The sequence below is a fragment of the Hyperolius riggenbachi genome, chromosome 12, assembly GCF_040937935.1.
Source record: "Hyperolius riggenbachi isolate aHypRig1 chromosome 12, aHypRig1.pri, whole genome shotgun sequence".
Classification (NCBI taxonomy): Eukaryota; Metazoa; Chordata; class Amphibia; order Anura; family Hyperoliidae; genus Hyperolius; species Hyperolius riggenbachi.
The window spans coordinates 188,933,708-188,960,129 of record NC_090657.1 but is presented as its reverse complement, the minus strand read 5'-3'; the positions used below and the strand labels follow the sequence as shown (position 1 = coordinate 188,960,129).

Below are 26,422 nucleotides of genomic sequence, written 5' to 3'. Positions count from 1 at the left end.
ATAAACGACTTTCTCCAAGTCATTCACTTTCCGCTACCCTGCTTATCAGCACACACAGAAATGATCCCGGGTCTCTGAAGATACGCTACTGTTTGTTTGTTGTTGACTAGACAGAATATCATGTGTTTAACCGTTTTATTCGCAGGATTAGTCAGTCAGTTAGTGGGCCCCACGGTCCCATAGTAACCGCGGTGGTGGCAGTTTACTCTGAACCAGTAGGTGACGTTGTAATCACCCGTGTCTCACAGGCTCCCTTCTGAGTTGTCTGCGGCTAATTCTTAACGGTTCCTGCGCATTGACTGCGACCAGAGTTCGCACGATCTGTGCGCTGGCACCGTTTAGAAGGCTAAGTGCGGTCAGCCACTGAGGGCTCCTGTGACACCCTCCTGTCTGCGTGTGGGCGCTGCGCTCCATCAGTGCGCTCCACCTTATGTGTTCTATCCGGATGTTAGTATGAGAGCCCGGTGAATTGTCCCGCCCCTCTATAGCTGTAGGCTAGTTCCCCTCCGTTCTACGTATGGGCGCTGCGCTCCATCTATGCGCTCCACCTTATGTATTTTATCCGGATATTAGTTTGACAAACGCCCGGGGGGGTTAAGCACAAACCTACCAATAGCTAACTCCATCCTGATAAATTCTGCATCCTACACACTTAGATGCACCAAAACTGCCACTAAGTTGCTAAGGGTTTAAACCCCTCTGGGGAGTGGGGACACTGAAGTCCCATTAAAAATTGTAAAACTTAAAAATAAAAATTATAAATTAAAAAATGCCATAAAAATCATAATAATATTGGTGCCCAGCCTTACGGGGAAGACTCCATTTACAATGCAATCATCAGATCCCTGACATAATGGCATGTAACATACACAACCTATCCCTATCATAATACAATATCATCCTATCTCACAGTAATTAATCATCACTTATACTAAATGGGGCTACAGGTATATAACCCCCCTATAGTTACAAAGGAATTAAACACATAAATAGCATGAATTAAAATTATTGTTCCCCCAAGAAACATACAATATCCACCTCTATATTGGGCCCCCCTGGAGAGAGAGTTCCCAAGTTAAATATCCATCTAGTCTCCTCCTGCGATACAACACGCAGTTTGTTACAGCCCCTCCAGCTGGGGTCAAGTTTGTATATACCACAAAATGACAGTAGACTAGGGTCGCACTGATGGGTATCCCCAAAGTGCGCTGACAGGCTATGATTAGCAAAACCCCTTCCTACATTGCGTCTATGCTCTCCCATACGTTCCTTGAGGGTGCGTGTGGTGCGTCCCACATACTGCCACCCACATGGACACCATGCCAGATACACCACATAGCGGTCATTGCACGTAATAAACTGTTTTATTTTAAAAGTTTTGCCATTAGAAAAAGAGGTAAAAGTATCTGTTCTCTGGGGCTTACATTCTTTACATGATTTACAGCTTCTACATGGATAAAAACCTGGTTTTTGCCAACTTCTGGGTACTAAAGAGGTCTTAGGAGGCTCAACGCAACTCGGAGCTACCATATTCCTCAGGTTAGGCGCTCTCCTGTATATAAATGTGGGCCTGTCTGATATAATACCCCTCAGTATCTGATCAGTTTTTAGAACTCCCCAATGTTTGTGAATGATAGACTGCAGGCTTTTATATTGATTGCTGTACCCTGTAATAAAGGCACATTCATATTTTTTATCACCTTCCCCCTGGTTCTCCCTTTGTCCATTCAGCAGCATCTCCGGTCTATCCTTGACCCTTACCTCAGCTATATGAGCCTCCAAAACACTATCCTCATAACCTTTCTCCGTGAATCTCTTTTTAAGTATTTGTGTCTGAATGTTATAGTCCTCTATACTGGAACAGTTCCTGCGAATTCGCAGGAACTGTCCCTTAGGGATATTTTTCTTCCATGCGGGGTGATGGCAACTGCCGACAGGAATATACCCATTCCTGTCGGTGGGTTTGAAATAATTGATGGTAGATAGTGTACCATTCTGCTTGATGAGCTCCAGATCAAGGAACTGAATCCTATCTTCACTCACCGTGGCTGTAAGCGATATACCAATCTGGTTTTGATTAAGTGTATTCAAAAATATATTCAGTGACTCCCTCCCCCCCTTCCAAATGAAAAACAGGTCATCTATAAACCTGTACCAAATTTTTATATTGGCCTGTGTAACAATTTTTTCCTCCCACTTCCCCATGAAAAGATTTGCCACGCTGGGTGCATGACTAGCCCCCATTGCACAACCCTTGTGCTGAGTGTAGAAAACCCCATTGTGCCAAAAATAGTTAGCTTTAAGTGCAAAATCCAACAATTTGATTATATATCTAATTTGTTCATTTTTTAATGTATTATCCTTTCTCAAAAAGTATTCAACTGCCTCCTTTCCTTGTTGATGTGCTATATTCGTGTAAAGGGATGCAACATCGGCTGTTACCAGTATGTCCCCTTCCTCGGTGCTGATGTCCCCCACCAGCTGCAACAAGTGTTTGGTATCCTTCAACACATTAGGCAGGCCCATCACCAGTGGCTGCAGAAACTGATCGATATATTGCCCCAACCTGTGGGTTACCGACCCTATGCCACTGATGATGGGCCTACCAGGCGGTTCAGTGACACTCTTGTGAATCTTGGGGACCTGGTATATGATAGGGATTCGGGGGGTGGTAGGGATAAGGAACCTGAACTCCGTATTCAGTACCCAGAAGTTGGCAAAAACCAGGTTTTTATCCATGTAGAAGCTGTAAATCATGTAAAGAATGTAAGCCCCAGAGAACAGATACTTTTACCTCTTTTTCTAATGGCAAAACTTTTAAAATAAAACAGTTTATTACGTGCAATGACCGCTATGTGGTGTATCTGGCATGGTGTCCATGTGGGTGGCAGTATGTGGGACGCACCACACGCACCCTCAAGGAACGTATGGGAGAGCATAGACGCAATGTAGGAAGGGGTTTTGTTAATCATAGCCTGTCAGCGCACTTTGGGGATACCCACCAGTGCGACCCTAGTCTACTGTCATTTTGTGGTATATACAAACTTGACCCCAGCTGGAGGGGCTGTAACAAACTGCGTGTCGTATCGCAGGAGGAGACTAGATGGATATTTAACTTGGGAACTCTCTCTCCAGGGGGGCTCAATATAGAAGTGGATATTGTATGTTTCTTGGGGGAACAATAATTTTAACTCATGCCATTTATGTGTTTAATTCCTTTGTAACTATAGGGGGGTTATATACCTGTAGCCCCATTTAGTATAAGTGATGATTAATTACTGTGAGATAGGATGATATTGTATTATGATAGGGATAGGTTGTGTATGTTACATGCCATTATGTCAGGGATCTGATGATTGCATTGTAAATGGAGTCTTCCCCGTAAGGCTGGGCACCAATATTATTATGATTTTTATGGCATTTTTTAATTTATAATTTTTATTTTTAAGTTTTACAATTTTTAATGGGACTTCAGTGTCCCCACTCCCCAGAGGGGTTTAAACCCTTAGCAACTTAGTGGCAGTTTTGGTGCATCTAAGTGTGTAGGATGCAGAATTTATCAGGATGGAGTTAGCTATTGGTAGGTTTGTGCTTAACCCCCCCGGGCGTTTGTCAAACTAATATCCGGATAAAATACATAAGGTGGAGCGCATAGATGGAGCGCAGCGCCCATACGTAGAACGGAGGGGAACTAGCCTACAGCTATAGAGGGGCGGGACAATTCACCGGGCTCTCATACTAACATCCGGATAGAACACATAAGGTGGAGCGCACTGATGGAGCGCAGCGCCCACACGCAGACAGGAGGGGAACTAGCCTATAGCCATACAGGGGCGGGACAAATCTCCGTCCATTTCCTCCTTAGATCTTGAGATGGGTGGGAGTTTCCTTTTTCACTTTGGGAACCAATTGCAGGTAGCAGTGTCAGCGGAGCACGCACACGATGGGAGGGGAGTTTTACAGAGGGAGGGACGAAGGGTGTATTTAATGGCTTTCACACCAACCAGTACCTTAGCTTCTGATGAGTCATACGACGAAACATGTAAGGCGGGGTCTGGATTAAGGAAGAGACGAGTGCGGGCGGACGAGCGGCGCTGAGGTTCGGGATTTGAGTGGAGTGCACGCCACCTTTTCAGCTTAGGAACTATAAGTGCCAGCCGGGGCCCTACTAAACGGGGGAGAGCCCGTGACCAAACTCTACGTTGTTGTACAAAGAAGAAAATCTGTGAGTGTAACTATTTTTAACTTTTTAATAAAATATGACGGTATCACGCTATGTGAGGCATTTGTTTTGAGGTCATATGGAGATGCATCTGCTATAAAGTCCAAGGAGGTGACGGTTCGTTCTGGTGTGGTGGGGGACGGCCCAAAGTGTCCCAAGGCTTGAATAGACCTGAGTGGAGGTCTATATATCCGGTGAGTGTCAGCTCACAGGGTGTTGGTGACGGTGATAGAAAAGAACAATAGACTCACCTCTGAAGACTGCCTCTGTATAGTGAAGGCCTCAGGCGGAATGCTTATGCTTTATATGAACTTTTTATAAACTTTTAAGCACACATAGTAGCAGTTGTGTATGCGCAACCTTCGTTTGCATATTGTTTGGATTTTTTTCGAAGGGGCAGCTCCAACTTAGTAGTACAATTGTGTACTCGGGCAAGGTGTAGCGCTTATCTCCTTGTTGGATAAACAATTTTGATAAGCTCATTCATATTAAAATAAAAGATCATATATCCACACCATTAATGAATCCAAATTGTGATCGTATTTAACTATTTCACCCTGTGGGTTGGTTTCACCTTAAGAACGGAAGCAATATTCCCCTGTAGCGCTCCTCCCATTAATTACTGTAACCAATAACTTTATCACTACTTATCTCACCTTAATTATCTATATCTTGTTTTATTTGCAACACATTATGTTTTTTCGGTGTAATACTTGTTTTCTGTAATTATTTTCTATGTATTTTATAGGGAAATACAATAAAAAAAGAATAAATGCAGTTTCTCCAATTCCATCCCCTATAGTTTGAAAGTAAACAATGCTACTATAGATAAAAACCACAGATTTTATTTGTCTGGTTGACCTGGCTACACAACATTTAAATTATGTTCCTAGTACAATGTATTTTTCTGTTTGTACCCTATTAATAATTACAAGCCCCTTATTTGCTAAAATAACAATAATATACCTTTATTACATACGGTACATATTTTAAAAAAAAAGCTCATACCCTAAGGTAACTATGTATATATTTTTTTAACTACCACTTTTTAAAAAAAAAAAACATTTCTTCATGTTTTGTAGCTACGGGTTGGGGCTTAATAAGGTTTTATTAAATGTATTTATTTTTTTACTTTTTTGCCACTATCATGGAAGTTACCAGGAAGTGCTTGATCCTTTCTTTCTTTCTTTTTTTTTTTTTTGCCACATGTGTACTTTCACTTTTATGAATCAACATGCCTTGTGATTCTAGTCATGTTGATTCATTTATAGGGGTTTCTGTTGGCTTGGGGAACACATTTATGAAAAAAATCTGCCATGCAGAATGATCATTTATTTAACCACTCTGCGACCGCCTAACGCAGATTGGCGGCCACAGAGTGGCTTTCTCAGGTCTCAGCGAGATGGCGTCATCTCACAAGGAGCGAGATTAGATGAGAGCCCGTGCTTGCACGAGCGCAAGTTCCCTTCTGTAAACACAGCAGGGCACAGCGATCAGCCAGTCAGCGGCTGATCAGCAATGGCAGGCTGTGTTTTTCTTTCGCTAGGCAAAGATCATTTATATAGCACTGACATCTAACACAGCGCTGCACAGAGTATTGCCTTGTCACTTAACTGTCTGCTCACAATCTAATCCCTATTATAGTCATATGTCTATGTAACGTAGTGTAGGGCCAATTTAGGGGAGGAAAGGTAGAGGGAGGATAGAAAAAATGCACAAATTTCGCTATTTTTCTTTTTTAAATAAAAGCAACCTAAAAATCGCAGCAGCAGTAATCAGTTAGCACCAAAAGAAAGGTCTTTTTGTGAGAAGAAAAGGAGGTAACATTAATTTGTGTGCTATGTTGTATGACTGAGCAATAAACCGTTAAAGTTGTGAAGTGCTGAATTGTGGCCACTAGGGAGGTATAAACCTGTGGCCCTCAAGTCGTTAAGCAATGGATCAATAATGTGATCTTTCTGAATCGATTGGGCCCACCAGCTTTTCTATCTTCATATAATATGCTCGAAATATTCTGATCTAAAATATATTTGTTCACTAAAAATTGTCCCGTTTATTTGCCCCTGTATATTGACGGCACAGAGGAGGAGTGCTGTATGCAGGGAAAATGCCAGGAGAAAAGCACAATGTAAATGTTATTGTTTAGGCTTGTCACACAAAGACATGCATAGGGTATTTATCACCACTAGATGGCAGTAGAGCGCTGCCATACCTCACCTCATATAAACACCGTACAATCAGCACACATCTCTAGAGATGGCCCGAACGGTTCGCCAGCGAACTTGTTATACAAGTCACTGGGCGGCGAACCGCGAACACATAGCGAGTTCGACCCGCCCCCTATACTACATCATTGGGCTAAACTTTGACCCTCCACATCACAGTCAGCAGACACATGACAGCCAATCAGGCTGCACTCCCTCCTGGACCCCCGCCCCTCCCCTATAAAAATGCTGCTGTGTCGACCATTTTCTCACTCTGTCTGCTGCCTGCTTAGTGAGAGAAAAGAGAGGTTGCTGGAGAGATAGGGAAAGCGTTAGTTAGGTCTACAGATGGCCTGAACGGTTTGCATGCGAACTTATTCGCGCGAACAACAAGGGTGTGCGTCAAAACGCAAACTTTTAGCGAGTTCGACCCGCCCCCTACTCTACATCATTGGGCTAAACTTTGACCCTTTACATCACAGTCAGCAGACACATGGCAGCCAATCAGGCTGCACTCCCTCCTGGACCCCCCCCCCCCCCACACACACACACACCTTATAAAAGACAGCAGCGTCGGCCATTTTCTCACCCTTTCTGCGGCTGCATTAGTGAGAGAAGGGAGAGACATTGGAGAGATAGGGAAAGCATTAGTTAGGAGGTCTTGTTAGCTTGCTCCTTGCTGATATTTGTTGCTGAAAAGCACCACAAAAAAAGCTCTTTTGAGAGCTAATGTTCTTGTAATTTTTTTTTCTGTTTGGCCCACTGACACTGCATATACAGCCCTGTCTGTCGCAGCTGGCCCTTGCTAATTGCTATACTGTGCCAGGCCCAGCACATTCAGTGTATACCTTTTCACGACTGCACATTGTTATACCAGCAGTCACTGCATACCTTTCACTGCATCTGTGTGACAGCACACTGTTTTATATACCAGTCAGTGCATACCTTTCACTGCATCTGTGTGACTGCACATTGTTATACCAGCAGTCACTACATACCTTTCACTGCATCTGTGTGACAGCACACTGTTTTATATACCAGTCAGTGCATACCTTTTCACTGCACCTGTGACTGCACATTATATTATAGTATTGCACATAAAAGATTTTCGTTAAAGGATTTCAAGTGTATTAGTCTCATCATTATACAACAGGGCCTCGAAAGAACACCTTTGCAGGGAAGGAAATTAGCCATCTTGGAGAAATGGTCCACCACCATCAAGATAGCAGTAAAACCCTGGGAAGGTGGTAACTCAACAACAAAGTCCATAGCAATATTCTCCCAGGGTTTCTTAGGTATGGGCAGAGGATTCAGAAGACCCCATGGTCTAGTACGAGGACTCTTGGAACGTACACACACTTCAAAGGAGGCTACAAACTGCTCACAGTCCTTAGAGATCTCTGGCCACCAGAAGTTTCTTCGGAGCAAATCAAGAGTCCTGTCTCCACCAAAATGACTATCAAGTTTGCTGTCATGGCAAGACTGTAGAACAGGGAGATGAAATTCCAGAGGAACATACAACTTATCCTGGAAATAGTGCAACCCGTCTCTGGTGATTTAATCTGGAAGCAGATTCTGAGGTATCGTAGACTGTTTGATGGAATTCAGGAGGTCGGACTGGAGAAGAAGAAAATGCTGAGAGGAAAGAATATTCTCTGTCTCAGGACAAGGAACAGACTCTGAATGGAACATCCGGGACAAGGCATCAGGTTTGGAATTCTTGGATCACGGCCGATAAGTCAGATGGAAATTAAAACGAGAGAAGAAAAGTGACCATCTTGCCTGTCGTGGTCTAAGTTCTCTTTGTCAAACTCGCACTTCTCTGGCTTAGCATAAAGTCTATTAATGCGAAGGCGAGCAAGAACCTTCCTGACATGCCCGTGATGTTCCTCCTTGGAACTTGAGAAGATTAGGAGGATGTCATCCACATAGACCACTAGGAAATCATCAATGAAATCTCTGAAGATGTCATTAATAAAGTGCTGGAAGGTGGCAGGGGCGTTGCAAAGTCCAAAGGGCATCACTAGATATTCATAGTGGCCAAAATGGGAACGGAAAGCTGTTTTCCACTTATCTCTCTCTCGGATTCTGATCAGATTGTAAGCCCCTCGCAGATCAAGTTTGGAAAAGATACAGGCAGAGCAGAGTCTGCAAAACAGGTCTGGCATGAGAGGAAGATGGTAGCGATTCTTCACCGTGATCTTGTTGAGTTACCGGTAATCAATGCAAGGACGAAGAGACCCATCCCTCTTCTCAACAAAGAAGATTCCTGCTCCAGCAGGGGACGTAGAAGGCTGGATGAATCCCTTCTTGAGGTTCTCTTTTATATATTTCTTTAAGACCTGAATCTCAGATTCCGAGAGGGGATAAGTCCTTCCAAAAGGAATGGGAGCTCCAGGCTGAAGATCAATGGGACAATCATAAGGACAATGAAGCGGAAGAGTATCTGCCCCGGCCTTATCGAACACATCCAGGAAATCGTGATATACAGCAGGAATAATGTCCTTTTTCAGTGAACTTAGACAGAACAGAGTAGACAGTAACTGGAGGGGAAGGATATTTCTCCAGTGCCCCAATTGATTACAGGGTTATGGGTTCTTAACCAGGGCATTCCCGAGATCACAGGGAATAATGGTGATGGCAGGAGGTCAAAGGATAAGTATTCCTGATGCTCCCCTTGAATGGTCACAAGTAAAGGCAAGGTCTCAGAGGTGATGGGACCAGAGCCTATAATAGATCCATCAGCCAGTTGGATGGTAAGAGGTTGACGTCTGGAGCAAGTGGGGAGCTGGAGTCGTTGGGCCACTGACAGATCCAAGAAACATGAACAGGCTCCAGAGTCTATGATGGCCTTAATTTCGATGATCCTGCCCCTGGGACCCTACAACGAGAGGATGAGGGGAATATGAGAAGAAGCAGACAGAAAACAAGGAGCTCTGCTGACACACACAGCTGACTCAGGCTCACCCGAAGGACGGACAGGACAGTTCAAGCAGAAGTGACCAGAAGCTCCACAGTAAAGTCACAGGTTGGAAGTTCTCCTTCATTGTCTCTCCTCTGGCAAAATAGCCGGACGGGCCATTCCCAATTGCATTGGTTCAGGTTCATCAGTCACAGTGTAATGGATTGCGGAGACACCACCACGCGGACTGACAGCGGGGCGGCTGAATCCGCGTTCAGAAGGTCCGACAGTCGGAATCGATGGGCCTCATAACTGGTCTCGGAACTCCTGTTATCCCTTTTGGACCTCATCCACAGATACACGCAACTGCGTGACCAGTTCATATAGGATTACCACCGCCGAGCGTGTCTCACTAGTGTCCATCTTGGCTGCTCGTTACTGTTACCTTCGGCCTTGTAGTCACTGTTGACCCTTCCACTGATGGAAAAGGGGTTACCCAGTAGTGGGATCTAAGTGACCACGGGTCTTCTTCACCCACACCCCCTTGATAGGAGTGCAGGACTTCGCTGCCTAGAGCCCACCAGGTCACTACTGGGATAATCTCAGCTTGTGGTTGGGAGAACAGTGTCGCTAATGTGTGAGAAGAGGAAGACGTGGTCAAACAGTTAGCCAGAGGTCAAGCAGAGCTGGGTCACAATCCAGGAGTTGGGGCAGGCGGCGATCAGCGAAGGTCGGAGTCACAAGCCAAGGGTCAAACCAGAGATCAATCAGAGTATCAGCAGGAAGCAAAGTATCGACGGGGCTTACACCAAGCTGTCAGAACGAGCAGCACTGTAGTAGTGGGCAGTGCTGCTTTTATACAGAGCATTGGCGCCGGAATGAGTGCTCTGCGCATTGCGCATGCGCGCGCCCGCTTAGCGTTTTGCGCATGAGCGCGTAACAGTTTGCGCGTGTAACAGTTTGCTCTCATGCGCATACCGTGTTGCACTTTGCATACGCACGCGTAACAGTTTGCGTGCACCTCGCAACGCCATATGCCGCCGAACTGGAAGTGAGCAGAGAAGTACTAGGGAACCCCCGCGTGTGCGCACACAGGAACGGACTCGGGAATGCCGCAGAAGCCTGGTACGGTGAGTGTGACAGTCAGTCCCCCCACACAGCATCTCTGCCTGCAGGCCGCTTGACTGCCTTCTCCACCACCACCAACTGGGTCCAGGACTCCAGGTAGATTCCTGAATTTTTTTCTGTCATTGAGCTACCTCAGCCCGACCATATGGGCTTGAAAACCGCCATGGCCTGCACTCTCACCATCATGCGCACCAGTCCAGCACGGCCGTCACTACACAAACAGCTGTTTGCAGTGTGTTACACAGTAAGTTTGGTCTGTCAGTGTGAAGCAGTACACTACTTACACTACCTGCTGATCCATGTATACACACGCAAAAGGTTTTCAAGCACTTTATGCCTCTAATTTAGGAATGCAATGTGATTTCTGCCCTTTAGGGATTATAACGCTGCTGTGCATCAAATCCGTAATTTTTTCCCGGGACTTTTGGCGTGTATCCTACTCCGCCATGCCCCCCTCCAGGTGTTAGACCCCTTGAAACATCTTTTCCATCACTTTTGTGGCCAGAAACAGTGTTTGTATTTTTCAAAGTTTGCCTGCCCATTGAAGTCTATTGCGGTTCGCATGTTTTGTGTGAACGCAAACGTCTGCGGAAGTTCGCGTTCGAAGTTCGCGAACCAAAAATCGGAGGTTTAAACCATCTCTAGTTAGGTCTTGTTAGCTTGCTCCTTGCTGATATTTGTTGCTGAAAAGCACCATAAAAAAGCTGTTTTGAGAGCTAATGTTCTTGTGATGTGTTTTTTTTTTGCGTGTGTGTGTGTGTGCCACCCACACTGCACATTGTATTATACCAGCAGTCAGTGCATACCTTTCACTGCATCTGTGTTACGGCACATTGTGTTATACTAGTCAGTGCATACCTTTCACTGCATCCGTGTTACTGCACATTGTGTTATAACAGTCAGTGCATACCTTTCACTGCATCTGTGTGACTACACACTATATTATACCAGTTACTGCATACCTTTCACTGCATCTGTGTGACTGTACATTGTGTTATACCAGTCAGTGCACACCTTTCACTGCATATGTGTGACTGCACACTGTTTTATACCAGTCAGTGCATACCTTTCACTGCATCTGTGTGACTACACTGCATGCCTTTCACTGCATCTGTTGCACCCACTCCGGACCGGAATCAAACCCTGATTATCGGCCGTTACTCGTGGTCACCATGGTACTGAGAAAGTACCATGGAAAGTTTATCACACAGTTGAATGAATGGCAGAGTTGCCAACCATAACAGTCCTCCTGTAATGTTGTTTATCGACACTACCTCCCTGAGTCGGGACTTGCGCGCCATGCCTGCTGCCTTCCTTGGATGTGTGGTGGTAGCCTTCTCTCAGGCTCCCACTCCAGACCGGAATCGAACCCTGATTCCCGGCCCGTTACCCGTGGTCACCATGTTACTGAGAAAGTACCTGTGATGAACACTACGGAAAGCCGTGCATAATCGCCAACGATTTCCGTATTGTCGAGCAGAATGTCAGTTTTGTTTTGTCACTTTCTGTTTAAACGTACAACAGATGTCTTTTCCCTTCAGTCTGAATTGGAGCCGCTCACCCCTCCACTTCCTTTCTAGCTTTTCACACATAGGTGCTATGACCAAATGCTAGCCTTGAAGCAGGATCAGCAGATAAAAATCAGTCCTTCTGGTTCCCTCTCAAACTTCCCTCCAAAACGGTGAACAGACAATAGACAAATTTCAATCTATCAATAATTCAAGATGTGGTCATCGCAGACAAATGACAAATATTTTCTGGTTCCTAAAAATCAGCCTAATAACTAATCCATATTCACGGTATTTGGTGTCATCGGATCACACATCGGCCGCAGGTTACGAATCTGCCCTCGGATTCGCTGTGCACCAATCCAAACAGAAATGGCGCAGGTTATTGGTAAATTGTGTCATTTCAGGCTTGTACAGAAATCCTGCCTCTCATGCTCCAGAGGAGGTAAACACACCTACTTTCCAGGTAAAACCAGCCCAAAACTCAGATCCTATAAAAGTTGGGGCAGGAACAATCCCTCCCGTTCTCCAAATTTCACCAACCAGAAACTGTCCATGCATGCGTTCCAGGAGGACCGAATGCATGCTTTGTTTCAAGGACTTTTTTTTATATCAATGCCTGCATTTGAACTGGACATTATTTGCTTCTATTACACACAAACTGCATTCAGTTAAGTAAACTTTTCACCACTATCCCCATTTATTCTAAGCTTTGTGTTTATATGTTAATTAGTGTATATAAATGTGTGTAATGCATTTTTGTTATTAAAACGTCTACAAATCGTTTTACGGTAAGACCTGGTCCACACTAGGTCCGGAAACGTATCCGTGGCTGCGTTTTTCAAACCTGATGAAAAACGGAGTCCCGGATACTAATGTTTTAAAATAGCAGCCAGCCTCACCCAAGTAAAAAACGGATCCATCTGCGTTTGCGGGGACCCGTTTTCAAAACCTGAACGGAAGGTCCGCATTTTCACGCAACGGATCAGGACCACGGATACACGCAGGGGTAGTGAAAAGCAATGAGAAAACGCATCTCCAGCTCCACAGGCAAAAAACTGATGTGAAAACGGATAGTCTGAGCTTAATGATTGGCCCAAAAAAATCCTCCCACTCCTTCCTAATGATGGAGACGTTTTCTGTCAGGGAAAAACTGAACGGAAACTGATGCAAAACTGATGCACTTTCATCAGTTTGCAGTACGGTGGGTACTTCCCCTAATCTTCCCCTGATCCGGACTGCAGTGTCCGTCCTGCAACTGTGTCTAGTGTGGACCTAGCCTTATGACCTGTTCCTGAACATACACAATGGTACTTACTCCTCCGAAAACGTTACCTTGTGTTCTAGAGTATCTTGTATTTACAACCTGTATGCTTGAATCGGGCACAGATAGACAGATCTGGCACCGATCCCTGCATACAGCTAAGGGTTAACTTACAGTGTTCGCAGTGTGCTAATATATTTACAGTCATGTGCTGACTCACACGTGGTGGCAAGCATTTGAATTGTATGTGTGTGGTGAATCCTTTGGAGTCAGAACACTCCTCTCGGCTTGTCAGTTCATAGATTGTGAATCCACATATGGGCACCTATGTGCAAAGTGACAGCGAGACCGAGTTTCTGAATCCGAGCGATTGACCCAATCAAGGATCGGCCCTTGTGGTTCTTGACAGTGCCATGGAAAGTTTATCACACAGTTAAATGAATGGCAGACTTGCCCTTCATAACAGATTCTCGTTGAAGGAACGGCACAGACAGCAGAAACAGTAATTTAAAAAATTAGATGTAAGCTTTAACAATGGTAGAGAAAGAACCAAAGTCTGAGCAGCAATGAACCACTGGTCTCCTGGGTGCACAGGCTTGACCTGTGGCCAGAGCTGTCATGATTTGCCATCCAGCTTCTGGCTTGCTCTGCCTCAAGCATCCTAGAAAGGACCTTCAGCGCAGCTGGAGGCATTGTCAGTGGGAAGAGAAGTCGCCTAGGTCAAAAAAGTGTTCAGTACCTCACCTTTATCAAAATGAATGAGGCATGGATCCCGGAGGGCTACTGCCCGCCTGAAGACTAAAGGTGGCCATACACTGGCCTGATTCGCGGCCGTTTCGACAGCAGATTCGATCCTGGGATCGAATCTGCTGCCAATCGTTCGCGCTAAACGCACCCGCCGATCCGATTTCCTCCCGAAATCGGATCGGTCCGTCGATCGCGCCGTGCGGGAAATTACTCTCGATCGCCCGCGGGTAGGGAGCGCGTCGCTAGCGGCGGCCGATCCGATCAGGTATACATTACCTGACGCTGGCTCCCGGGCATCTTCTCCGCATCTTCTCTGCGCTGCACCCGCTCCATCCCGGCGCTTCCTGTCACTGCAGTGACCAGGAAGTTCAAATAGAGGGCGCTCTATTTGAACTTCCTGGTCACAGAGTGACACAGGAAGCGCCGGGATGGAGCGGGTGCAGCGTGGAGAAGATGCGGAAAAGATGCCCGGGAGCCAGCGTCAGGTAATGTATGCGCGGGGGGACAGGCGGCAGCGGCGGCTCCACAGATTGTGATCGGTTTCAGGCTGAAATCGATTCACAATCTGTTTGCAGTAAAGGCAGCCATACGATCCCTCTCTGATCAGATTCGATCAGATAGGGATCTGTCAGCTGGTCGATCTAATGGCAAATCGACCAGTGTATGGCTACCTTAAGTCAGTCCCCACACACAGCATCCCTGCCTGCACGCCGTGTGACTGCCTGCCCCAAGACTAAGTCAGTCCCCACACAACATCTCTGCCTGCAGGCCGCTTGACTGCCTTCTCTGCCACCACCAACAGGTCCAGGACTCCATCACTTTTCCATCACTTTTATGGCCAGAAACAGTGTTTGTAGTTTTTCAAGTTCGCCTGCCCATTGAAGTCTATTGCGGTTCGCCGAGTTCCCTGGTTCGCGAACTTTTGCGGAACCCAAAATCTGAGGTTTGAGCCATCTCTACACATTACAGCATGCCCGAATTTACATCACAGGAGCCTATATGCACAGATGTCCTGGCACCCTAAACTTCACCCTCCACTGGCTGTCCCAGCTTTCACCTCCCCCTTGCCTGGCGTAGGTAGCCACCGGTGCCCCTTAGCATTAGGTTAGAAGAAGTACCCTCAATATTAAGTAGCTAGAGGTGCCCCCAAGTCTTAGGTAGCTAGAGATGCCCCTGACTGAAGGTAAGGGAGATCTTGTCAGTGGAGTGCAGAAAGTCAGGTGAATAATAGCTCTACTCAGGACTCTATATAGGGAAGGAGGGAGGGAGGCACTGGGGGAGGGGATTGAGCTGCTTTACCATCACTAGGTGCCTGTAGGCATGTGCCTATAGTGCCTTATGGATAATCCGACCCTGCATCACAGCGATCGGAAACAGATCAATTATGCATACAACATGCATCTATTGCTGAGGACTTTATTTGGTTGCAATATACATATATATATAAAATATGACGGTTGAGTGACAAGGATCCATGTCTGAAATTCAGGCCCTGTTCACAGAGGTCAGTTAGAATAATTCTGCAAGTCAACTCATTGCCCATTCAGTTCTATGGACCTGTTCACAGTAACGGATTGTGTTATTCTAACTTGCTGCACGCAGGTTTGTATTAAAATCTGTGTCGAGTCTACATTGCAGTTCAAGAAGGGTCATGCTACGTACACACTTGAGATAAAAGTCTTTGGAACAGACCAATCTTACCCCCTTCCATGTAGTATGAGAGCCATACTCTACACAGTCTATTCTATAGAGCTAAACTCCCCATCAGACAGAAATCTTTGCAAGATGCTGCACACAAAGATGCTGTAGACTTTCAAAAGATCAGTATCTGCAAAAGATCTGTTCCTGCAAAATGCATTCATAGTCTGAGATCTGCAGATCATCATACACACCTTGTTTAACAGACATTCATCTGCATATCTGACAATCATCTGCATATCTGACAATCATCTGCAGATCTGACAATCATCTGCAGATCTGAAGATCCATCCTATATGGGATGGGCATCGTTTCCGAATCACTTCACAGACTTCATCAAACTATTCAGCTCACTAACTGTCCCATTACAGAGCTCACAACCCTGACCCACATTCTAGGACTAGCTCCAGTGTATTCCCAGCCCCAGAAATAGCACAGCACCGCTTCCCATGTGGCCTGCATGAAAACGGCCTATTTTTATAAGACATTCTTTCCATTGCTCTGTAACTGTGGCCTCCTCCTGCGCAGGAAAAACCGTCATCCAAACTCTCCTCTGATTTCTCCTGTGTGAACGAGTCTCCTTGAGGTATATACACACATCCAATTTTGAGTGATCAATTTTACCACTTCCATGTGGTGTGAGGGGCAACACATTTTGAATACTATGAACAGACTGTGTAGGTTAAGCTCCCATACTACAGAAGTGGTCAAATTGGCTAATCATTGGCCAATCAAAATTGGATATGTGTATGGACCATACGTGCCTAGATCGATTCTCACCAATGTGGCAAACAGACCAATCCCTCTCTGACCTGAATCGGACCAGATAAGGATCGATTCCCCAACCCCCCACCCACACACACACACATCGAACCGTACACTACACCATGAAATGTATACAAAATCTATCATACTACATCGCTGCACAGTCTATCAATCTACTCACTGCTTCCCCACCGATCGTCATTTCAGTTGATGTTTGCTGTAAAACATTCAAAATTGTGATCAATGAAGCTTGTACCACTTAAAGCGGCACACAGATGGGCATTACCTCCGGTACATAACTCACAGCTGACTGACAGGGATTGTTTGCCTGGGTGCTGCTGTAAAACACTATGGTCCCTATCCCATTCCAGGTGCTGCCCATAATTATTCATAACCCTGGCAAATTTAGACTTAAAGTTACTTTTATTCATCCAGCAAATAATGTTTTGACGGGAAATTACATAGGTGTCTCCCAAAAGGTAATAACATGGTGTACAAGAGGCATTATTGTGGGGAAAAAAAACATTTCTCATATTTTATTTACATTTGAGCAAAAAGTGTCCAGTCCAAAATTATTCATACCCTTTTCAATAGTCAATAGATAAGCCTTTATTGACTATTACAGCAATCAAACTGTAACGATTGTGGGATTCTCTCCGTGATCAGCACACAAGACGTGCGCTGACACTGCGGAAATCCTCCACAAGCATATAATTTGCGGGAACCCAGCAAAAGGTGCAATGCACCTGTAGAGGGAAATTCCTGTCGACAGGTGGAGCTGTGGAGTGCAGAGGAACAGCTTCTCTGCCCTGCCACACACGCCAGACAGGAATTGCACGAAGGGCAGGAACGCAATCGCAAGAGAGGCGATTGCGAATGAGCACAGGGACAGATTGTATGTGTGTGCACCAAACTAGTCGCCAACCCGCGACAGTGCACACACAACAGCAGATATGAAATGGGAACGCGATCGCGAGAGGTGCGATCGCCAGACGTGACACAAGGCTACAGCAAGGCAGAGTACAAGAGTAGCAAAGGCACAGCAAATCATACAAAGAGAAAGATAAGGAAAATAACAAACGCTAGCTGAACGCGAACACCGCTCTCATTCGCAACAGCGCACGCGTTCGTGCGCGGTCCCCACGTGATAAGCACAACAGGGACAAGCACGCCTAACTAACCACCGACAGACAAACATAAAACAGAGGACGCGAGCGCTTGCTTGACGGTTACCTCACCGAGCCTCCAGCAAGCGTTCGTAGCAGACAAGACAGACACACGAAAACAGGAACAGGCGAGAGACAGAAGGATCCACAGCACTAGCGAAAAGAGGCTAGTGCGATCCAGGGAGGCAGAACAGAAGGATCCACAGCACTAGCGCAAGGAGGCTAGTGCGATCCAGGGAGGCAGAACAGAAGGATCCACAGCACTAGCGAAAAGAGGCTAGTGCGATCCAGGGAGGCAGAACAGAAGGATCCACAGCACTAGCGCAAGGAGGCTAGTGCGATCCAGGGAGGCAGAACAGAAGGATCCACAGTACTAGCGAAAAGAGGCTAGTGCGATCCAGGGAGGCAGAACAGAAGGATCCACAGCACTAGCGAAAAGAGGCTAGTGCGATCCAAGTAAGACAGATCAGAAGGGGCTACCAGTAACAACCGCTGTTCCGGTTAGCACCCAGACACACAGAACGATTTCCTGTCGACCACCGCTGGGACAGGACAATCGCAACAGACAAACAAAACAGATAAGCAATCCTAACTGCACTAGGGAAACCTGCCTAGCGCAGTTTCAGGAATTACTCTAAGCTGATCTTCAAACAAAGAGTAAGGCTGACACTCCTCCAGGAGTGTTTCACAGGAAGGAATCCTTATGACCAGCAAAGGACTCTGGGAAACATAGCTCTTTATATTGCCAGTCATCAAAGGAAGCAGGTAGGGGATTTGCATAACGGGAGTATCCAAATTCCTCAGCAGCAAGCTGCAATACTGACAAAAGGTCTCTCTTCCAGAGACCTGCAGAATGCAGACCTGAACAGTGGTCAAAAGGCTGCCTGTCTGCGCAGGCAGCCCAGCGGATCCTCACACAAACGCTTACTATAATTGCAGACCAGCTTTTTGCATGTCTCCACAGGTACTTTTGCCCATTCATCTTTAGCAATGAGCTCCACATCTGTCAGGTTGGAGGGTCTTCTTGCCATCACTCTGATCTTTACCTCCCTCCACATATTCTCAATTAGATTCAAGTCAGGACTCTGGCTGGGCCATTCCAAAATATTAATGTTGTTGTCTGCTAATCATTTCTTCACCACTTTTGCTGTGTGTTTTGGGTTTTTGTCATGCTGAAATGTTTACTGGTGCCCAAGGCCAAGTTTCTTTGCAGACTACCTGATGTTGTCATTGAGAATCCTCATGTATTGCTCTTTTTTCATTGTACCTTTTACTGTGATTAGGTTCCCTGGTCCATTGGCTGAAAAAAACACCTCCAAAGCATTAGGCTCCCACCACAATGTTTGACAGTGGGGATGGTGTTCTTTAGGTTGAAGGCTTCTCCTTTTTTACGCCAAATGAAGGAAACGTCATTGTGACCAAATAAATCAATTTTTGTTTCTTCTGACCATAACACAGATGACCAGAAGGCTTCTTCTTTGTCCGGAAGAGCATTTGCAAAGGCCAAGCGAGCTTTTGTGTGCCTTATTTGGCGAAGTGACGTCCTCCTTGGTCTGCATCCTTGGAATCCAGCAGTGTGCAGTGTCCGTTGGATTGCTTGCGTTGAGACATTGACACCAGCAGAGCCCAGATTCAATAGGATGGCCTTGGTGGTGATCCTTGGATTCTTTTTCATCTTTATCCTCCTGGCCGACACAGGTGTCACTTTTGGCTTCTGACCATGTCCTCTGAGATTTTCCACAGTGCAGAACGCCTTGTAGCCCTTTCCTGACTTGTGAGAAGCCACAATGCGCAGCCGCAGGTCCTCACTGAGCTCCTTTGCCTTATCCATGACTGTCTACAAACCAACTGCAGAGAGCTCCTGTTTTTTCACCTGTTGAGTTGATTAAAACAGCTGTTCCCCATTAATCAACAACAACAACAAATAACATTTGTAAAGCGCTTTTCTCCCGTGGGACTCAAAGCGCATAAGCATTGCTCCGACCATCGTGGTACAGAGGAAGAATTTTATAAGTCTGGAAATACCAGGCTAAACAGGTGGCTTTTCAGTCTGGATTTGAATAGCTCCAAGGATGGTGCTGTCTTTACTAGGTGTGGCAGGGAGTTCCAAAGAGTAGGGGCAGCATGACAGAAGGCTCTATCTCCAGATTTTTTGAGGTGTACTCTGGGAGTGACCAGGTTTATAGAACTTGCTGATCTGAGGTTGTGCGAGGTGTGGTGCAGCTTCAGCAAGTCCTTCATGTATCCAGGGCCCAGATTGTGCAGGGATTTGAATGTCAGCAGTCCAATCTTGAAGAGTATTCTCCATTCTACTGGTAGCCAGTGCAGTGAGCGAAGGATCGGTGTAATGTGACAGTGGCGAGGCTGGTTTGTTAGCAATCTGGCAGCAGCATTCTGCACTAATTGCAGGCGACGCAGGTCCTTTTTGGGGAGGCCAGCAATAAGGGCATTGCAGTAGTCCAGCCGTGATGTGATGAAGGCGTGGACCAGGGTTGGAAGATCCTCTGGGGTAATCAGATGTTTAATCTTTGCAATGTTCTTCAGATGAAAGTAGGAAGATTTAACTACAGATGAAATTTGGTTTCTGAAACTCAATTCCCCATCGATTAGTACTCCAAGGCTGCGCACAAGGTTGGAGCTGTTTATGCCTGAATTCCCAATCATGATTGGTGTTGCTTTAGGATAGAGCTGTTTTGATGGCGAGTGCTGGCTTTGGACAAACAGGACCTCAGTTTTGTCAGCATTCAGTTTCAGCCAGTTATCATTCATCTATGCCTGTAGCTCAGCTAAGCAAGAGTTTATTTTTGGAGTAGGGTCTGTTCCACCAGGTTTGAAGGACAGGTATAGCTGTGTGTCATCGGCGTAGTAGTGGTACGTCAGGCCATGACGTTGGATAAGTGTACCGAGTGGCAACATGTAGATTGCAAACAGCAGAGGGGATAGGATTGATCCTTGTGGCACTTCGAATTGTAGAGGTGCAGGTTTGGAAATTATAGGACCTAGGGATACTCTCTGTGTTCTGTCAGTCAGGAATGATCTGAACCACTGGAGGACTGATCCACTGATGCCACAGTACTCCTGCAGTCTGTTACGCAGGATTTCGTGGTCAACTGTATCAAAAGCCGCTGAGAGATCCAACAGGATTAGGATGGAGCATTCCCCTCTGTCCCTTGCCATGAGCAGATCGTTGCAGACTTGGATGAGGGCTGTTTCACAGCTGTGGTGTTTCTTAAAGCCAGATTGTAGAGGGTCCAGGATGTTGTTTACTGACAGCCTGGTTTCAAGTTGCAGATAGACAGCCTTTTCAATAACTTTATCTAAGAAGGGGAGGTTGGAGACAGGTCTGTAGCTGCTCATAGCATCTGGATCCATGGAAGGTTTTTTAAGAAGGGGCTTGATGATTCCTTCTTTTAGAGAGGTAGGAAACCTCCCTGCTTGCAGAGAGCAATTTACTATTTTGTGAAATGCTGGACCAAGCAGGTCAGGGCATTTCAGCATATGTTTAGTTGGTCCAGGGTCCAGGTCGCAGGTTGTCTGGCGGAGGCGACGGAGGATGTCTGAGATCTCTTCCTCACTAATACTTTTGAAGTCAGTCCAGGGTGTTAGGTTGTTTTTGCAACTATTTCCATGAGTTGAATAAGTCTTAGGTGCTGTGGACTGAATGAGACACCGAATAGAGGATACTTTGTCAGCAAAGTAGCAAGCAAATTTCTCGCATAGCTCCTTTGAGGGAGTTATAGTAGGTTTTAGACAGGATGGGTTACATAGTCTATCAACTGTGCGAAATAGTTGGGCTGGCCTGTTGGTGGCCTTTGCGATCTCCTGTGATAGGTAGGAGAATTTTTTCTTGGTGATCGCATTTTGGTAGCTTTCCAGGTGAGAGACAAGGGTGTGTTTATCTTTTGAATTCTGAGATTTTCGCCACTTCCTTTCTAGTCTGAGCACTTCTTTCTTTAGGTCCTTTAGTGAGCTGTCAAACCACCGTGCATGGTGAAGTGGTGTAGACCGGTTAATGCGAACTGGAGCAAGGGCGTCGTAGGCAGATGACACTGCATGGTTTTCAGGGTAATTGGAATGCTTTAGAACAGCTTGGACTATTTGGAATGATATAGAACTTTGGATTTTCACACAGACTGTGACAGTTTGTGAAGGGTATGAATAATTTTGGACTGGACACTTTTTGCTCAAATGTAAATAAAAGCTGGGTAATGTTTTTCCCTCAATGCCTCTTGTACATCGTCTTATTATCTTTTGGGAGACCCCTGTGTCATTTCTCCTCAAAAAATTACTTGCTGGTTGAATAAAAGTAACTTTAAGTTACTTAAAGGGAAGGTTCAGGGAGGGTGGGTAAAAAATAAAAATCAATTTCCACTTACCTGGGGCTTCCTCCAGCCCGTGGCAGGCAGGAGGTGCCCTCGCCGCCGCTCCGCAGGCTCCCGGTGGTCTCCAGTGGCCGACCCGACCTGGCCAGGACGGCTGCCAGGTCGGGCTCTTCTGCGCTCCAAGGCCCGGAACTTCTGCGTCTCACGCCGGCGCTCTGACGTCATCGGACGTCCTCCGGGCTCTACTGTGCAGACGCAGAACTACTGCGCATGCGCAGTAGAGCCCGGAGGACGTCCGATGACGTCAGCGCGCCGGCGTGGGACGCAGAAGTTCCGGGCCTTGGAGCGCAGAAGAGCCCGACCTGGCAGCCGGCCTGGCCAGGTCGGGTCGGCCACCGGAGACCACCGGGAGCCTGCGGAGCGGTGGCGAGGGCACCTCCTGCCTGCCACGGGCTGGAGGAAGCCCCAGGTAAGTGGAAATTGATTTTTATTTTTTACCCACCCTCCCTGAACCTTCCCTTTAAGAAAGAAACATTTTCAGAGGTATGAATAATTATGGGCATCACTGTCTTATCGCCTTGCTGTTGCGCGAGGATTACCGGCAAATCCTATTGCCGGTTTCCTTCACGTGATGGCCGATCATTAGGGAGCAATACTCAGGCGAAAGCTCCCTTTTTCCGGGTGATGGGGAGCAAGGTTTTACCCTGTGGGACTGTCCTTCAGACCCACGCCCCTGCTCCTCCCTCTCCTTTAACTACTTTGCATCCAGACCTTGTTTCTCACTTATGGTCCAGAGCAGTTTTGACAGTTTAGCTAAATCCTTATTTAATCAGAAATAACTTTATCCCTACTTATGACACAGAAATGAAATATATATTGATTTTTCAAGACAAACTAGGCTTTCATTGTATGCCATTTTTTTTCCTTCGAATAATTTTTTCTATGAATTTTAATGGGAAAACCAGGAAAAAAAATAGAAAACACACATTGTTTCTCAGTTTTACCAATTCCAGTTTAAAAATAAAAAGAGCTACTATAGTTAAAAAACACAAATTTTGTTTGGCTATTCTTACCACTTATCACAAAACTTAGATTATGTTCCTGTCACAATTTATGGTGAGGATATTTGATTCTGAAATAATGCTACAGAGTGTATTTTTCACTATGAACTGAGAAAATTAAAGTATTTTTAATGGTAAAAATCAATCTCATTAGCTCAGGAAAAATATATTCCTGTTCACCAATTAGTGCTGCATCAGCCAAACCCAAGCTCAATCCTGCACAGCACTGCTTCTGCTACAAGACGTATATCTACTGACTCGTGGCTTAGATGAAGTCACAGAGGTCGTAGATATAGGCTGCTTTCACAGTAAGACGTTACAGGCGCACGTTAGAGCAGCCTGTAACGCAGCCCACCGCACAGTAATGAAAAATCAATGGGCTGTTCACAGCGCCCACGTTGCGTTACATTGTAACGCTGCACGTCAGGTTAAAGTGCTGCATGCTGTGCGTTATACGCGGCTAAGCCGCGTTAGACTGTTTGCACAGTAATCTTGGAGGAGGAGGTCTCCTCTCCTCCTCCTCGGCCAGCCACATGGCTAATTAATATTCACTGCACGCTGTGACGTGCAGTGTTTACTTCCTGGAGCGCCGCTCTGTGTGGCGATTGGCTGGCAGGACCACGTGATACGGATCACGTGGTCTCCGCAGTCTATAGCACAAAAAAGGCGCAGCAAGATCTGCATAACGCAGCTCTAGGTAGCGTCCTCCACCAACACCACCAGGCGTTGCGTTAGGGGCACGTTATGCGACCTATAACGTGCCCTAAACGCAACGTCCTGGTGGGAAAGAGGCCATACTGTAGAGGTGGATAAAGTGCTTAATATGGAGGCCCCTAGAGCTCCCCGTTGGGTTGTCGCACATCGCCAAAGTCCCCTGGAGCTCCACCAGTCACCCCTGGCAATTTATATACCACTGCTAATCTCCCGCCGCCTCTCGCTGCAACAATGCTGTAATTACAGTGTATCTGTCACTGTAATTACTGTGTATCGGAGCCCCAGCAAAGCATCTTTGAATTATTAACTATTAACCCACTGTCTGAGCCAATGAAAATGGTGCAGATGGTGGACCAATGGGGAGCCCCAGCGGGAGCTTCAAAGATACTTTGCTGGGGCCTCGATAACAGTAATTACAGTGAGAGACACACTGTAATTACAGCGTCGGGAGACTTGCTGTGGGTATTTAGTGGTGGTAAGTGAATTAATCAGGGGTGACCTGTGCTGCTGCGTTGGGGAGCTTCAGCAATGTGCGGTGGCCCGACGAGGAGCTCTGGGGCCTCCTTATTAAAGAAGACCCCCAGATGCAGCCGTGACAACGTACGTTGGCTGGCTTAGACCTGTAAGCTAACGCTCATGTCTGACGGGAAGCATCAATTCCTGGCAGCATGAAAAGTGTCACAGCAGCAGAGGAATGTGTGCATCACACACCAAGTTAAATCCTGATATATCTTTGCAAATTTGGCCTAATTGGCTTAAGCACGAGGCATTTCTCATGTAAATTTGCATTTGCTTTCGCATGCCATAATATTCAGGGTCTAAGACTAATTACCGCAAAAACGGTTGCCCTGCGGGGATTCGTTCGTGCAACATTTAGCACTATCCAGGGGCGCCACGGGGAGGCTCCCCCATCTGCATGAGCATTGCCTCGTGATTAAGCCAATTAGGTTAAATTTGCAAAGCCATATAAATCAGGTTTTAACTTGGTGTTTGATGCACACATTCCTCTGCTGCCGTGTTACTACATTTCTTCCCTTTGGAGGCAGGTGGTAGATGGCTTTCTCTGGGTGGTGAGAGCCCTAGAGTAAGTTGTCTGCACCTGTCCTCTAAGGGGCATGGGGGAGCCTCCCCATTGGGCCCCTGGATAGTGCTAAATGTTGCACAAACTAATCCCCGCAGGCAGGGGCGTAGCAAAATAGGGGTTGCAGAGGTTGCGACCGCCCCGGGGCCCTTGGGCCAGAGGTGCCCCGTAGTGCCCTCCCTCAACCGCAGTATTCGCTCTCTCTATTGGTCCTGTGCTCATAATAATCACTTCTGTAGATGCTTTGAATATTGGTAATCATTAACAAACTGTTCCCCACCCCCCTATTGCGCCTCTGACACTGCGATTGTCTTTGGCAAATTTGCAGGTTTTGGTGCGCTGTATCAATTGTTAGGTATAGAGTGCTCGGGGGGCCCCAATGTAAAACTCGCACTGGCGCCCATAGCTCCGCAGCTACACCATTACCTGCAGGGCAACTGTTTTGCGGTAATTAGTCTTAGACCCTGCATATTATGGCATGCGAAAGCAAATGCAAATTTGCATGAGCATTGCCTCGTGATTAAGCCAATTAGGCCAAATTTGCAAAGACAGATATATCAGGTTTTAACTTGGTATTTGATGCACACATTCCTCTGCTGCTGTGTTACAGTTTGAAAAGTGTAGGATAGGGTGTAAGGAACTCACTGGGCAATTATATCGCTTAAGCGAGTTCTTGTCCACCGTGTGTGGGGGGAGGGGGGGAGGGTAAATGCAATAGCGTTAGGCGATGCTCCCATTGCCGAAGCTCAGCAATAGGATATGGCCCTACATATTTAATCTGATGGAGTGTTGATGTCATGGCTGCTGCCATTAACGCAGCACTATTGGAGAGATTGCTCAATGCCCCCTCTACTGTCACCTCTGATTTGAGGCTACACACCTGAGACTGCTCAGTGACATGGCAGCTTACCAAGCTAAAAAAATACAAATAAAAGATTAGCATATATTAAATTATACAATCATTTTTACAAACCACCGGCAGTTATATTACAGTGCAATAAAATGGTGAGAAAACAATAATTTATTCTTATGGCGTCCCTAGGAGAAGAATGTAGATTATATGCTTGTATTTACATGTTTGCCACAGAGAAGTGACTGAGGATATATTATAGCCACACAGAACCGGGTCAACCATGAGCCACCTTAGGCAGGTCACAGGGCCTGGCAGCCAACTCCCATGAGCTCCTGCCCCCACCTCACCTCACTGAAAAGGCCAAGTGGCCATCAGGGGGCGCTAAAGCTTGCTAGCTTTCTGTTTTTTAATGGGCCAGAGTAGAGGTGAGTGCTGTAGTGTTCACTATCTGCAAGGAGTTTGTATGTTCTCCCTGTGTCTGCCTGGGTTTCCTCTGAGCACTCCAGTTTCCTTCTACATCCCCAAAACATACAGATTAGATAACTGGCTTGCCCTGAAATTGGCCCTAGACTACATTGGACATATGACTATAGTGGGATTAGATTGTGAGCTCCTCTGAGGTACAGTTAGTGACATGACTATGTACTCTGTAAAGGCCTGTACACACTATGTGATATTCCGACAGCCGAGGATTCTTCGAGCGGCAAGCGATTGTTCCTGTGATCTTGTGATGTGGGTACAGGTGTGCGAGCACGTGAATGATGTTTAGCCACGCACGGCAATAACG

At 46.2% G+C, this 26,422-nt stretch overlaps 1 protein-coding gene across 3 annotated transcripts in view; it reads left to right on the top strand.

Annotated features, from left to right (window-relative positions):
* The window catches only part of KCNK1 (potassium two pore domain channel subfamily K member 1), a 138,937-nt gene that overhangs the window by 66,615 nt on the left and 45,900 nt on the right, over positions 1-26,422 (top strand). The gene's annotated exons all lie outside the window — the stretch shown is intronic.